Source organism: Rutidosis leptorrhynchoides, chromosome 1 (assembly GCF_046630445.1).
Source record: "Rutidosis leptorrhynchoides isolate AG116_Rl617_1_P2 chromosome 1, CSIRO_AGI_Rlap_v1, whole genome shotgun sequence".
NCBI classification, from domain to species: domain Eukaryota; kingdom Viridiplantae; phylum Streptophyta; class Magnoliopsida; order Asterales; family Asteraceae; genus Rutidosis; species Rutidosis leptorrhynchoides.
Window position 1 is genome coordinate 644,215,826 of NC_092333.1, and position 18,115 is coordinate 644,233,940.

Sequence of the window (18,115 nt, forward strand, 5' to 3'; positions counted from 1 at the left end):
AAATCGACGGAGACGATTCAAATCTTGGAAAGACATGTTACAAACTTGTATTGTTGCATTTAGTTGTTTCCTCTTACAACGATAGCTATCACTCGTATATTAATGCCGCACCTTTTCGAAACTTTATATGGCAGCAAATGTCGTTCTCCTATTCGTTGGGCCGAAGTAGGTGACAAGCAAACCACCGGATCCGAACACATTCAAGAAATAAACGTTAAGATCGTTCAAGTCCGAGAAGGGCTCAAGACGGCCCGTGTCGAAAGAGCTAAGCCGATGTCAGACTTAAACCTCTCGAATTCCAAGTGAAGGACCGTGTAACATTGAAAAACTGCACCTTGGAAAGGTGTAATCCATTTCAGGAAAACGAAGAAAGTTAACTCTGTGATATATTGATCCTTTCGGAAATCTTAGGGCGTATTGGGCCCGCTACATACCGTTTACATCATCCAACTCGATTAATTTGTCGTTCATCCTACATTCCATGTAACAAACTCAGAGACATGTCCTGCGGAACAGGAACTTATTATTCTTCTAGATGAGCTTACTATTGATAACAAACTCTACTTCATAGGAGAACCGGTTGAAATTATGGATCATGAAACCAAACCTTAAGGAAATAAAAATCCTGACTGTCAAAGTTCGTAGGAATGCCAAAAAGAGGACCTGAGTTTACGTGGGAGAGACAAGACCAAATGAAAAGGAAGTACCTTTACTTATTTGTAGAATTGACAACGCAAGGTCTCGAGGAAGAGACATCAACTACTACTTCCAACTAAATTTCGGGACGAAATTTCTTTTAAGGTGTGGGTAATGTAACATCCCGCATTTTTCCGTTAAATTATTTTAACGCCCGTCTTTTCATTTTATATAATACATTTCGTATCTAGATTCGTATCTTCCGTTACTTAGCGTTTCTAATATTCACGTAAATTAATTATAACATCTCTCGTTTACTCTAGCGTTTTTTTAAATTAATCTGTTTGGTTAATTCACGCACCCGCTTTAAAACTCAAGGGACCGAAGTTGTCTAGTGAGCAAACTAGTTGACTAGGTTAACTAGTCAACCCACCATCACCACCACTTATTTCATTCCATCACCTCCTCTCTCTTTTCTTACTTCCCTTTTTGCTCTCAACTCACACCAACAAGGATTCATCATCTAATTCGGATCTAGGAAGCTCACAACAATTCTGACGACATATTTATGATCCTCTCTTCATCCTCTACGTTTTGATACTAACTTTATCTCTTTTGGGTAACTTTCTAAAAACTCTAGATTTCTTGTTCTTGATGTTTTTGACTTATAAAAGTGTTAGTTAGTGTCTATGGCTCGAGTCTAACATGAATATATGATTTGTATGCTCGATCTTATTGTTTTAGTGTAACTATCTTGAACTTGAAAAGTGTGTGTTTAATCTTGAGTTTTGGATGATTAAATGTTGTTGTAATGTTAAAGTTCATGTATTAAATATGTAACTAGCATCACTAGCTTCATTTTGATGTGTAGGTTGATTAAGGAAACTTCACTAACATGATTATTGATTATGTAATTTTGGTTAGGGTTTGATAGACTTAAATATGAACTTTTGATGCATTGAATGCTATGAAATGTTATTGGTAAGTGTTTAGTTGTATTGTATGCGTAATTATCTACGAAACAGCGTATTATATGTAGGTAGTAAGTTCCCGAATCATCAAACTGCATTTATGATCTTGGATGTATAAATGATGAACATTTAATGCGGTTTTAGTTGTTGTAAATGTCGGATTAATTGATGAAATGTGCTTAGTTGTTTTCCTCATCAAAATACCTTTCCAACGATATAAGATACATTTTTAAGTGTTTTCGGTTCACATTTTATGTTTGTTTGAGTTTTGGTTCGAGACTTGTGAAATTTCAGCAATCTCAACTGTCCGGGTGTTTGGACGCCGTCCAAAACCTTGGACGCCGTCCAGGCTTTCATTGCTGGACGCCGTCCAGACCATTTGGACGCCGTCCAAATGAACTACCAGGGGCTGTCCAACTTGGTCATTTTTCGTTTAATTCTAACTATGCTACGCACATCCGATTAACATGTAACTTATTCTAACATGTTTATATATGATTATATAACTCAGAAAAATTGTTCGAGACCCGACCCGAACGTGTTGACTTTTTCGTTGACTTTGACTTGACCAAAGTTGAGTTTTATTCAAACTTAACCGAATCTTTATGCAATCGTTCTAACATGCTTTTATACTTATATCTTGCATGAAACTTGACAATGTGATTCACATTCTATATATAATCGAGTCGTAACGAGCCATAGGACTAATTGAAGGACTTTGACAGACCGTGATTACCGTTATTGATACAACCTATTTGTTTAGGTCAAAACTCGCATTATTCTTTGCACACGTTTACTTTGAGAAGTACCTATTTAACCGTGCACTCAAGGTGAGATCATAGTCCCACTTTTACTCTTTTATACTTATATTTGGGATGAGAAAACATAAACGTTTTGTTTTACAATTTGAACACAAGTACGAAAACAAACATTCCACGAACGAGTTTGAACAAAAATCCTCAATTCAATTATCATTAGTTACACTTGATGGTGTAAGCGAGAACTTATGTTGTGTGGATCCATACGGGTTTGACTAACCCTCATTCGGACAGTTCGCTACCGTTATTCGGATGAAATATATTCTTTTACGGTGTATGTTCTAACACTATTATGCAGAGGTAAATGATACAATTAAGCCTTGATAATTGGGTGCTCGATAAACAACAATATATATGGAATTCAAACGATTGGAAAAATCGACTTATACTAAACTTCTGGTTCAACTTACTTACTTACGTACTCACTTACTAAACCCATGATTTCACCAACATTTTCGTTGACAGATTTTCTATGTTTTTCTCAGGACCTTGAATGCTAAGTGATACATGCTTCCGCACTCTATTTTGATAATTGCTTGGATGTAAAGTGTTCATGCATATTTGGAGCGTTTTTTGACTTTACTTTAAATTGGGTCGCAAAGGTTTCATTTGTACCTTAAAACGTTGTAACATAATTAGTCGTTGAACTACTTTGTAACTTTGAAACATCTTTACATTTGAAATGAATTCGACATATTTTGGTCAAACGTTGTTTTAATGACTTATGACCACGTAACGGAACCTAAGTAGACGGCACCGTCAATGATGATTTGGTCGGGTCGCTACAGATGGTATTAGAGCGTTAGTTGTAGGGATTTAGAGTTCATTGGTGTTAACCCCAAGTCATAGGGTGCATTAGTGAGTCTAGACTACAACCGGCATATAGACTTGAAGTAGGAATTACTTGACTACTTGTGCATTTATACTCGAACTCTTCTATTCATATCTAACTCTTATTCCATCTTATTCTAACATTGTTTAATTTTATTGACGCGCCACTTTGACTTTATGAAATAATGTCGAATGCACATATGAATTAGGGTAATATAATTTCCGGGATTATATTACGGTGACTCATATGGACGTTCCGACATTATGACATAAAGAATTTAAGGTGAGTCAAGGAAAATTTTCTCTTATCCTTATTCCGTATCACGATTAGTATTATTGAGACTACTAATCAACGATATTCTTGTATCTTGAAGGAACAATGCCTCCTCGCCGAGTCCCACGCAATGAAACTCCCGAACAAGCTCTCCAATGAATGATAGCCACCGCCGTAGATGCGGCCATGGCCGGTCACTCCACCAACAACAATGACAATAACAACAACCACAACAATCATGGAGCCGGTAATTCAAACGAAGGGTGCTTCTACAAGAACTTCATGGGGTGCAAATCTCACACTTTCGATGGAACCGGGGGACCGGTTGCTCTTACTCGATGGTTCGAACAAACGGAAGCCGTTTTTAGCATAAGCGGTTGCCGGGATCAAGATAAGGTTAAATATTCCACCCACACTTTCGCCGGTATCGCTCTCACTTGGTGGAACACATATGTGCAATCGGTGGGTACCGATGAAGCCCACGCACTCTCTTGGGCCGAATTAAAGGAAAATATGATCACCGAATACTTTCTGCGCGAAGAGACCCGAAGGCTCGAAAACGAGCTAAGAAGTTTAAAGGCGGCCGGAAATGACCTCAAGGCCTATAATCAACGATTTTCTGAGCTAGCCTTGATGTGCCCAAACCTCGTGAACTCCGAGTCTCTAAGGGTTGAACTTTTCATGGATGGTCTCCCTAAGAGCATCAAACATGGAGTAGTATCATCCAAACCCGCTAACCTACAAGAAGCTCTAAAGATGGCCCGCCAATTGATAGAAACGATGGACGAAGTTGAAGTGCTGGCACCAAAGGCCGAGGATAAATCGAGTGGCAACAAAAGAAAGTGGGAAGCCCCCCAATCAAGCAACTACAACAACAACCCCGCCAAAAAGCCTTTCACCTCCGACGATAAGAAAGGCTATGTCGGAATTCTACCATCTTGCAAAAAGTGCCACAAACATCATTATGGTGAATGTAGCAAGCCATTTTGCAAAAAGTGCCGCAACCATCATTATGGTGAATGTGGCAAGCCGTTTTGCAACAAGTGTCAAAGAAGTGGCCATCTGGCCAACAATTATAGAAACGCCACTCCCATCGCTCAAAAGGGGTCCAATGCACCAAAGACGGTCACTTGTTACGAATGTGGCCAAACGGGTCATTATAGAAATGCATGCCCAAATACGAAAGCCAACCCCAATGCACGCGGCCGAGCTTTCAACATTAACATCGAGGAAGCCCGAGATGACAATGAACTAGTCACGGGTACTTTTCTTCTCAACAACTCTTATATTTCATGTTTATTCGATTCGGGTGCCAATAAATGTTTTGAATCCAAGGCTTCGGCTCATTCCCTTTGCCTTCCACCATTTTTCCCCTAGATACTACTTATGCAATTCAAGTGACCAATGGAAAACTATTGCGTACCGACAAATTTTATTGGAGGGTATACGTTAAACTTTTGGGTAAAGAGTTTGAAATTGACTTGATACTTATAGAACTAGGGAGCTCAAAACCTATTTGTTAAGAAGAAAAATGTTTCCTTACATGTATATAGATTATCGTGAACTAAATAATTTCTAATTAAGAACCGATATCCTCTTCCCCGTATCGATGACCTCTTGATCAATTACAAGGATCTCGTGTGTATTCCAAAATCGATCTCCATTCCGGTTATCATCAATTGAGAGTTAAGGGAGAAGATGTCTCCAAAACCGCTTTTCAAACTCGTTACGGTAGTTATGAATTTATTTTAGTGTCGTTCAGTTTAACTAAGGCTCCATCCGTATTCATGTATCTTATGAATCGCGTATGCAAACTTATCTAGACAAATCCGTTATCGTTTTCAAAGATGATGTCTTAACCTATTCAAAGCGAAAAAGAAAATGAACAACATCTTTGTCCTACACTCGAAATCTTGAGAAAAGAGCAACTCTATGCCAAATTCTCTAAGTGTGAATTTTGGTTAAACGAAACTCAATTTCTAGACCATGTTGTTGGTGGTCAAGGTATTAAAGTAGATCTCGCAAAGATCGAAGCCACACGTAATCGGGAGACCCTCACGACTCCGACTTGTATTCGTAAAATTTTGGATCTCGCCAGTTATTACCGAAGATTCGTTCCCAACTTTTCCGTGTTGCTTGTCCTTTAACCTCGTTAACTCACTAAGGGAAAAAAACAATTAAACCTCTCCCTGTCCGAACCTTGAACGTGATTATCCACACCAACCTTACTAGCCAAATTCATGTAGCACAAAATGGAACTCAAATATGGAAATATTTCTACTTGAACGCCTGGAAGGCATCCTCTCTCGACTCGAAATCATGGAAACTGAAATTCGTTATTTTGCCTGAAGAATTGGAATACTTAATTACGGACCCGATCAATCTTTTTATCACCACGTACCACGTTACATAACTCTGTTAATTCACTGTTGCCGCCTGATATTACTAGAACCCAAGATAACGCACAATCCAAGGATACCTCTTTCTTCTTTAACTTATTTTCCTTATGCATCTGATAGGTGGCCAGCTACTACTAAACTCCAAAACATGTATAACTACGTGTCCTACCTCGTTTTTCACCAAGTCTCAACATTTGACCACAAGACAAGCGATGCGACTGCGTAAAAAGTGAAAACTCCTCCTATCATTAAGTTCATACTTTCGTATAAGGAAATTTTATCATCCGATCTCTCAATGGAGAGAGAATCCCACACAAAATCGACAGACCCGGTGCACGTACGATTCAAATCTTGGAAAGACATGTTACAAACTTGTATTGTTGCATTTAGTTGTTTCCTCTTACAACGATAGCTATCACTCGTATATTAACACCGCACCTTTTCGAAGCTTTATATGGCCGCAAATGTCATTCTCCTATTCGTTGGGCCGAAGTAGGTGATAAACAAACCACCGAATCCGAACACATTCAAGAAATAACCGTTAAGATCGTTCAAGTCCGAGAAGGGCTCAAGACGGCCCGTAGTCGCCGAAAGAGCGATGCCGATGTTAGACGTAAACCTCTCGAATTCCAAGTGAAGGACCGCGTAACATTGAAAAACCGCACCTTGGAAAGGTGTAATCCATTTCAGGAAAACAAAGAAAGTTAACTCCGCGATATATTAATCCTTTCAGAAATCTTAGGGCGTCACCCGCTACATACTGTTTAGATCATCCAACTCGATTAAGTTCTTGTTTATCCTACATTCCATGTAACAAACTCAGAGACGTGTCCTGCGGAATAGGAACTTATTATTCTTCTAGATGAGCTTACTATTGATGACAAACTCCACTTCATAGGAGAACCGGTTGAAATTATGGATCATGAAACCAAACCTTAAGGAAATGAAAATCCCGACTGTCAAAGTTCGTAGGAATGCCAAAAAGAGGACCTGAGTTTACGTGGGAGAGACAAGACCAAATGAAAAGGAAGTACCTTCACTTATTCGTAGAATTGACAACACAAGGTCTCGAGGAAGAGACATCGAATACTACTTCCAACTAAATTTCAGGACGAAATTTCTTTTAAGGTGTGGGTAATGCAACATCCCGCATTTTTCCGTTAAATTATTTTAACACCTGTCTTTTTATTTTATATAATACATTTCGTATCTAGATTCGTATCTTCCGTTACTTAGCGTTTCTAATATTCACGTAAATTAATTATAACATCTCTCGTTTACTCTAGCGTTTTTTTAAAATAATCCATTCGGTTAATTAACTCACTCGCTTTAAAACTCGAGGGACCGAAGTTGTCTAGTGGGTAAACTAGTTGACTAGGTTAACTAGTCAACCCACCATCACCACCACTCATTTCATTCCATCACCTCCTCTCTCTTTTCTTACTTCCTTTTTTGCTCTCAACTCACACAAACAAGGGTTCATCATCTAATTCGGATCTAGGAAGCTCACAACAAATTCGACGACATATTTGTGATCCTCTCTTCATCCTCTACGTTTTGGTACTAACTTCATCTCTTTTGGGTAACTTTCTAAAAACTCTAGATTTCTTGTTCTAGATGTTTTTGACTTATAAAAGTGTTAGCCAGTGTCTATGGCTCGAGTGTAACATGAATATATGATTTGTATGCTCGATCTTGTTGTTTTAGTGTAACTATCTTGAACTTGAAAAGTGTGTGTTTAATCTTGAGTTTTGGATGATTAAATGTTGTTGTAATGTTAAAGTTCATGTATCAAATGTGTTACTAGCATCACTAGCTTCATTTTGATGTGTAGGTTGATTAAGGAAACTTCACTAACATGATTATTGATTTTGGTTAGGGTTTGATAGACTTAAATATGAACCTTTGATGCATTGAATGCTATAAAATATTATTGGTAAGTGTTTAGTTGTATTGTATGCGTAATTACCTACGAAACGGCGTATTATATGTAGGTAGTAAGTTCCCGAATCATCAAATTACATTTATGATCTTGGATGTATAAATGATGAACATTTAATGTGGTTTTGGTTGTTGTAAATGTCGGATTAATTGATGAAATGTGCTTAGTTGTTTTTCTCGTCAAAATACCTTTCCAACAATATAAGATACATGTTTTAAGTGTTTTTGGTTCACATTTTATGTTTGTTTGAGTTTTGGTTCGAGACTTGTGAAATTTCAGCAATCTCAACTGTCCAGGTGTTTGGACGCCATCCAAAACCTTGGAAGCCATCCAGGCTTTCATTGCTGGACGCCGTCCAAATGAACTACCAGGGGATGTCCAACTTGGTCATTTTTCATTTAATTCTAACTATGTTACGCACCTCCGATTAACATGTAACTTATTCTAACATGCTCATATATGATTATATAACTCAGAAAAATTGTCCGAGACCCGACCCAAACGTGTTGACTTTTTCGTTGACTTTGACTTGACCAAAGTTGACTTCTATTCAAACTTAATGGAATCCTTATGCAATCGTTCTAACATGCTTTTATACTTATATCATGCATGAAACTTGACAACGTGATTCACATGCTATATATAATCGAGTCGTAACGAGCCATAGGACTAATTGAACGACTTGACCGACCGTGATTACCGTTATTGATACAACCTATTTGTTTAGGTCAAGACTAGCATTATTCTTTGCACACGTTTACTTTGAGAAGTACCTATTTAACCGTGCACTCAAGGTAAGATCAGAGTCCCACTTTTACTCTTTTATACTTATATTTGGGATGAGAAAACATAAACGTTTCGTTTTACAAATTGAACACAAGTAAGAAAACAAACATTCCACGAATGAGTTTGAACAAAATTCCTCAATTCAATTATCATTAGTTACACTTGATGGTGTAAGCGAGAACTTATGTTGTGTGAATCCATACGGGTTTGACTAACCCTCATTCGGACGGTTCGCTACCGTTATTCGGATGAAATATATTCTTTTACGGTGTATGTTCTAACACTATTATGCAGAGGTAAATGATACAGTTAAGCCTTGATAATTGGGTGCTCGATAAACAAAAATATATATGGAATTCAAACGATTGGAAAAATTGACTTATACTAAACTTGTGGTTCAACTTACTTACTTACGTACTCACTTACTAAACCTATGATTTCACCAACGTTTTCGTTGACAGATTTTCTATGTTTTTCTCATGACCTTGAACGCTAAGTGATACATGCTTCCGCACTCTATTTTGATACTTGATTGGATGTCGAGTATACATGCATGTTTGGGGCGTCTTTTGACTTTACTTTAAATTGTGTCGCATAGGTTTCATTTGTACCTTAAAACGTTGTAACATAATTAGTCGTTGAACTACTTTGTAAACTTTGAAACATCTTTACATTTGAAATGAATGCGACATATTTTGGTCAAACGTTATTTTAATGACTTATGACCATATAACGGGACCTAAGTAGATGGCGCCGTCAATGACGATTTGGTCGGGTCGCTACATCGAACTCCTCGAGTTCCAATGGCAGTGTAACCGGAATGAACCAACCAATTAGTCATCATTTTTTCTTGATGAATTGGGGGGGGGGGGGGGGGGGGTTCGTAGTCGACTTAATCAATGGGGACAAAAAGAAGGTGATCCCTTACACCCACCACATTGCCCTATTGGCGAAGAACCTGAAGCGCTTACAGGCGAACCAGTCCGAAACACCATTTTCTCTCTTATTTCCAGGATATCTCGCCACGATTATATAATATCTAGAATTCTAGATCTTATTCGTCCCCTTGTTCCAACCGCCAATCATTCCGGAGTAATGGAAGAAGTCAACGAGCTTCGTGCTCGAATAGTTGCTTTGGAGAATATGGTGCAAAATTTACGAGCACTAGCAGCATCATCAATGCCGACAACACCACCAGTATAGCAACAGTAACACCACCCGCAGTACCGCCAACATCACCAGCACCGCAAGCGCTGTAAGCACCAGCAACATTACTAAATCCGCAAACTCCGAAATCACTGCAGACAGCAACTCCACCGCCACCAAAGAATATTAGTAATAATGAGTTAAGATGTATTAACTCATTCTTCTCGAATATTATATATGTATATTATATATATATATATATATATATATATATATATATATATATATATATATATATATATATATATATATATATATATATATATATATATATATATATATATATATATATATATATATGTGAAGTTTGAAACAATAATGAATCTTTTCGTACTAAGCTATTACGTGTGAATTTTAACTGGTAGGTACTACTTGATTAATTCATATCACTAATATGCTATGATGTACATCCTTCGTTAATGACTTAATAATCATTAACTATAATCTCTGTTCCAACTCAATAAATTCTATTTCATAATAAACCAAGTGTATTATTCAAATACATGTTTAATTGTAAACTTTCATTTTCGATGTACTCGAAACTTTCTAGAAAACATCATTCGTACCTTGTGAAATTCACAAGAATTCCACGAGCACCAACATCTTTCACCGAGGAAATATCAATAAAAAAATGAATAATGAAGTATTGATTCATAATTTCATTTACGATGAAGAGATAATCCACGAAGATTACGAAATTTCTAAAGTTTTAGAGATTATTCATTTCTAGATCCAGACGAAAATCAAATGAGTTTAATATTATATTAACTCATTAAATCTGTATTACATCTGAAGAAGATATACATACATATATCGTCATAAAGACTGTAATAAAATTCTCTTGTACAAAATATTACTTGTGAAATTTTAACGGGTAGGTAATACCCGAGAAATATATAAGTTCACAATTAATATATAACACTCTTAAATTTGATTCAAAGATCATTAAGTATACTCACTATCTTCACAGCGATACACAATCATTTCATACAAATTCAATTACATATTCTGATTTTGACAAAACAGAATCCAAGTCAAAGATTTAACAAGTGATATCACTCTTAGATCCCTACATCTTTCAAAGCTATACTTTGACTTCAAAACTGTGCTAGAACATTACTTCTATTCATAAAATCCAGAAAAATATTCATGTCGTTCAAAATTCTAGAACATCATATGTATCTTGACAATTACAATCTTCATTCAAACCTTTCAAACTCTTGAAAACACCTCGGATTAATAACCGACGATTCGGTTATGATAACTTTGAATGCTGATGAAGCAGCAAAACTGTAAATGGTCTTAATGACCAAAAGTTTGATAATAAAGAATGGTGTGTTGAAAAAGCTCAGATTTAGAACTAAAAAACGGATTGAGCAAAACTATGAAGGAGACTGTTGATAAATCACAAAGACTAAATCTACCTTCAAAGAATCCAAATGATTCAGTGTCTGCTGAAGTCTTTAGTAAATACTTTGCTCCTGACTCTAAACCTGTACGGACAAATCTTCTTTATCATCCTTCGATACTAGAAATTCTAAGATATCATCGTATCTTTCATTATAAATATCCTCGATATTTCTGAAGATATTTTCATAACTATTCTTATCTGAAATCATTTATCTCCTCACGTTATCTGTATTACATCATAAAGGAAACTATTTAGTTTCTATATTCTGTAAACCTTCGAGTTTAAATTATGAATGTTTTTGAAGAAGTGTTGGGAATTGAAACATGAGTTAGTATAATATAATGACACTTGATCAACGTGATTATATTACAGTAAGTCATGCCGAGTTTCTAATGGAATGTGATAAAGGTTCACAGATCATACCCTCATCATGAACCATGTTACATAACTCTTTCATTCTATTTAACTTCTAAACATATCAAGAAAATATTTTTCTTGATGATTCGGTCTTTTCCAGATATTCTGGTAATTTGACAAATCAAATCGTGCTATTACCTTTCCTTTCTGCTTATAATCTTAGTTATGTTCTTTCGAACTTCATACCTACAAACCGAGACGTCTTGATCGCTTTACTTAAAGTCGGGAAGAAGAAACAAAAGCATGAAACTCCGAAATATAAGGAAAAATATAAAGCCCAATAACAACACAGAAATTACAAACCGTGTATATCTATGCAAATAGCAAGATAAAGACACGGGAGAATTAGAAATACTATAACCCCAAGGTAATAGTAGAAGTGAATAAATTCCTTCGGTGATAAATGGAAAAGAAGAATGACTGATGCAATAGTTAGGAAAATATCAAGAATCAGGACTGGATTTAACATTTTCACAATCTTTGGAAGTATGAATTGAAGAAGAAAGTAAAGAAGTGGTGAAAATAATGGAACGGAAGAGGTTAATTTATAGCGAAATATCAGACAAATGAAATCGAGACAGATGACCGCATTTAATCAAATAGGATCCTAATTTCCTTAATTACCGAAGAATCAATCTTATATAGATTATGAAGATATTCTCTAATTTCCTTGAATTCCGGAAATCAAACGTAACTACGTCAAAAGTTAATACGAATCTTTAATTTCCTCATTTCACTTTTTTGTGATAGCTTCACTCGTACTCTTCGAGTAATCGAATTATTTTATCCATATTACTCTATGGTAATAACACTCTATCTATCAACTCCTATTCGTCATGAAAATATTTTTATTGTTAACCATGACAATCTCTATCAAATTTTGGGACGGAATTTCTTTAACGGGTGGGTACTGTGACGACCCGGAAAATTTCGACTTATTTTGAACCAAAACTATAAATGTTTCCGACACGATAAGCAAAGACTGTAAAGTTGAATCTCAAATTTTTTGAATTACTGATATATATATATATATATATATATATATATATATATATATATATATATATATATATATATATATATATATATATATATATATATATATATATATTCAATTACCCTTCGACTACTCTCGACGATTCACGAACAATTATATGTAAATCGATATGTGTATATATATATATATATATATATATATCATAAGATGTACAAATTAATATATTTCTAAACGAAAATATATGTATATTTTACAATGTTATAAAATATAATATTAACTTAGATATAAAACGTCTTGATTTAAAAATACTATTAATTATATTGTAGTAAATAACGAGAAGATGATTTAAATAAGCAAATGACCAAAATATTAAAATGTATAAGTTACATTTCAAATAAGATAATTTATTGACAAGTCTAATTATTAATAAAGGTATTTATCGCGAACCGTAAAATACAAGATATTAAAGCGTACGAAAATACGTTCGAGAAACCGGAACCGAGACATAAACCGGGCGTAAATGTACGAGACAACGGAGCTAAAATTACAAATCAACTATGCACAAGAATATAATATAATATATATATATATATATATATAAGTATATAAATTATATATATATTATATATATTATATATAATAATTAATTATGTCGACAAGCTAGTGAACAAAAATCTCTGAGCTGGAAATGCACACCTTCGCGATCGCGGAGCTGTAAGGCATAAACGCTTGGCGATAGCGGAGCCATCTGTTTTACAAATGGCCTATAAAAGCTCGATCATTTCTGTTTCTGATTCATTCACTCACACACTCGTACAAACATCAATATATATATATATATATATATATATATATATATATATATATATATATATATATATATTTATATATATATTATTTATATTATTATTATTTATATTATTATTATTATTATTATTATTATTATTATTATAATTAAGATTAATATTATTATTAATCTTATAGTTAGGAGTATTATTATTAGTATTATTATACATAAAATATTACGACGAGGTTATGCCCAAACGATTTCAAAACAAGCTTTTCAAGCGGGATAGAGCTAAGAAAATTATGTGTTATAGCTATGGAGGTTATTGGGTATTGCTTGGGGGTTATGATCATAAGTCAAAGGTCAACCTAGCGTTTATCATATCCGTTGCGTCTACGTATTTTCCTGCAATATTGAATCACAATATTGATACGTGAGCATTCATATTTTATCTTTTATATATTAATAGTGTGTCCATGACTAGTGCTCGAGTATATATGTTTATGCATGCTTGTATGCTTTAATTTTGTCGTTAGATAGTTTATGATGAATCACGAATTTGATACATATGCTACTGATATAATGTATATGATATGCATGTCGTTGGAAAGCTATCGAAAAATTAATAACTTTTCATTTAGAAATCGCGTGATTTCGATGAACGGATTAAAAGATATGGTCAACTGAATTATGTTTGACGTTAATTGAAATTGTGTTTGAAACTGTAAATTAATATTTAAACAACTTGTCTATGAGATTGATAAATTGGATTTTTAGATATTACTAATCGAGTAAATGAATTTCTATATAAGGCACATCTCGTTTTGTTGAACAATTGTCAAAGTTGACTGTCTTATTATGTTTTAAAGCTTTATAAACACTATAATCTGATTTTACAAGAATTGGAAAACTATGTGAAATAATAAAATATTTTCGATTGCCATGATAATTAAAATATAATATAGCTCCTAAAATAAATAATATTTTTGAGTTTGATAAACTATAAATCCGTTCAATTATCAAGACTTATACTATGTTAATATAATAAACATGTATAGATTTAAAGATCATATTGGGTCAGGTTGACTTTTGAGAAGACTTTTGTTAACTTTTGCATGTCGGTCTCGAGCATTAGGATTGTGATACACTATGACCCGACCTAGCTTGTTAGACATTTATTGACCAACATATGTTCTCTAGGTTGAGATCTATGGTTACTTTGTATTCCGAGTTTCGGTCACATTTCGGTGTATGAATTTATGTGCTGGTAAGGTGAGTTTCATTTGCTCCCTTTTTAATTGCTTTTGCAATCTATATTTTTGGTCTGAGAATACATGCATTTTATTTTAAACACAATGGACACAAGCACATACTTAATTCTACACTGAGTTTAAACCGAAAATCCATTAGCTTTGGTAACTAATAGCTGCCGGTTATAAGAACCGGTGAGCGCGAATAGTGGTATATGGACCCATAGGGTTTGACATCCCCGTCTGTTCCAGGTATAGAAACCCTAGCCTGAACTATAAAACAGACGTATACTATTTGAGTTTAGTATACGTTGGTTTGCGTGTATTGTACATGTTGGTTGCATGTATGTTAAAACATGGGCACTTGTTATACATACGTTAAGTTTAGTTATCAGGGTGCTCAATTTGGTAGAATATTTTGATAAACGTTTTGGATAAAACAACTGAAATCTTGTGATCCACCTTTATATACAGATTATGCGAAATATTAAAACTATGAACTCACCAACCTTTGTGTTGACACTTTTAAGCATGTTTATTCTTAGGTTCCTAGAAGTCTTTCGCTGTTTGCTTATACGTTATACAAGCTATGTGCATGGAGTCATACATGCTTTATTCGAGAAAACTTTGCATTTACAAAATCATCACCATGTATCTTATTTTGACTGCATTGTCAACGGATGTAGTATTGTAAACTATTATTTACTGTGATTGTGTATATGTAGAAACCATCAGATATCAAAAACCTTGGAATTAGATGTTCATTGATGGTGTGCCTTTTCAAAAGAATGAAATGTTTACAAAACGTATCATGTAGATGTCAGTACCTCACTGTGAAATCGATGAATTATGTATTCGTCCAAATGGATTTGGACGGGTCATCACAATAAGCTATTCATATTTCATTGAAATTTGGCCTATTGGGGGAGGCTGAGCACCCCTCCGTCTCCTCCCTATCTCCGCTATTGTTTGCTTCATACTTATCTCTGTAATCTATGTAAATATTTGTGTTAATATCATTATATAGTAGCATTTCGAAAAAAAATTAAAAAAAATCAGATACTAACATCACATCATGATTATGAAGCAACCCTCTCGCACCTCAGTTATGATCTTTGGTGTCGTCCAATTATCATTATGAAATACTTTTTGATTCCTATTTTTCCATATTAAATATCCCGTCACCCATTCAATCGTTTGCAATATTTTTTTCACATGCCCGATAACCCACTTATACCATTGCCGCGAAAAGAGTTGTCGATGTTGATATTAACCGATGTGTTGATTCCCCACCATTTGATATCACACTACTTATCACCTGACCTTTTTTTTCCACAAAACATCACCTTTTTTTTTTCTTTCTTTTTTTTGTTGTTGTTAAAATGCTAATTTTTTATAATTTTATAATAACATGGTGTTACATTTTATTTTATTTGTAGCTTTAATATTTTTACTTGTATACTTATATATTCTTTTGAATTTTTCTAACGATAGTCATATTAGATGTTGTTAACGTGCATAAATAAGCAGTATATAATAATTATTATTGACTTTAATTTTAACAATTATTATTTTTTGCAAACATTTTAAACACATAAATTACGTCTGTCTAATTTGATATATTATAGAAAATTAAATTATGTATATTTATTAAGTATTTTATCATTGACCAGAGGTTCTCTGAAACAATCTTTATCCCTGGAGTATAGAGAGAGAGATGATTTTCTCTTCTATTCTAGAGTAGAAGAAGAATTGTCTACATCTTACTCCCATATACCTCGCAATCGCGGGATTGAGTATCGTAGTTGTTTTATTTGCTAAGTTTATGTGTTTTTTTTCTTAATTTTGTTAAGTACAATATTGAAAAAAATATTTTAACGAGAAACATATATGTTTGTACAACAAATATGATCATCCCGCCCATAACAACGCACGAGTAACTCTTAAGTGTTTGTTTGTTACTCCGTATAAGTGTGCTCCCGACGGTTATGTCTTCCCCAACACCCTCCTAGCCGCCCTGCAGGGCGCCGGTGGCACCAACCCGCCCTACGGCCGTCCTGTATCCGCCCTGCCCCTTTCACCCATGTCTATTTCTTTCTCATGCATGCATGAGGACGGATGTAGGTTTATTTTGGTTGTACTTTTAGTCTAAATGCTTGTAACTTATTTAATTAAATAATATAGTGGGTTGCTATTTATTTAAGGAAATATGTCCTGGTCAGTAGTGATTAGCCCTGTGTTAGTCCTTATGAAAAATTGTTGATGTGGCGGCTAGTCCTTGTGAAGAAGCTTGCCATGGTTGGGAGTGCTCAGACATACGGAATAAATTTTAATAGAACAAATTACACGAATTTCAAGGGCTGTTTCATAATCTTACTTTTTAATAGTCGTATATATTTATTATTGATCGCATTTACATCAATGCATTATTAGTTTATTACGGTACATTTTTGCAAAGAATTGCGCTTAAGGGTAAATTGGTAAACATTCTAATCTATTTGATCATTGATCAATTATAATTATACTTTGAGGTAGATATATTTTAACATGTAAAAAAAACCTTTTTGTGAGTGACGCATGAATATTTTTTAGTAGAATCTTTCTATATTCAGTAAAGTAAAAGATCTTTGATTTATAAAGCGTATCTTGAACATTTTTTAATCATTTGTATGGTGCATTATTTATTTTCATAGTTACGTAGGCAGTTACCTCATAAGGCATATATAGTCACAGTGAAGGACAACTACATATTATTTTAATCAATATTTCGTAATTATTGTTATCGGAGTGATTCTTACACACCACTTTTTGATCTATTTACACTTTTGCCTTATGAAGTTACAATTATACCCTCTAGATTAATCTAGGGTGTTAAAATTATATTATTTTATTATTCTAATTATAAATAAGAGTATAATAGGTAATTAAGTGTACATTGATCAAAAAGTAGTATGTGAGGCACTACTTTATTGCATTGTTGATCCTTATTTACCTTATATACTATTATTTTATTTTATATACTACGGAGTATTAGAGATCAAGAATTTGACCGTTGAAGTAAATTTGACGACAACAAAATTCAATTCAAGTTTATAAAATACTAATTAAAAGACATGTGAACTCACAGATTTTTTAAAGAAACAAAAATAATGATTAATAAAATAGTGTTTAAAACACCGTATTTTAGGTAAAACTTTATAAGCAACATACAAATTCATTTATAAAGCCTCACAATCAATGTAGCACTTATTGTAACTACATCATTTATCTCTTTCTGCAATTGCTTAGAATACTGGATTGATTTCTTCTTCCCTTTCTTACTGAAACACAGTGCCCGTTCCATTGTATGAACTTTCCTCCAGCTGCTGCAATCCCTGCATATTCATATTC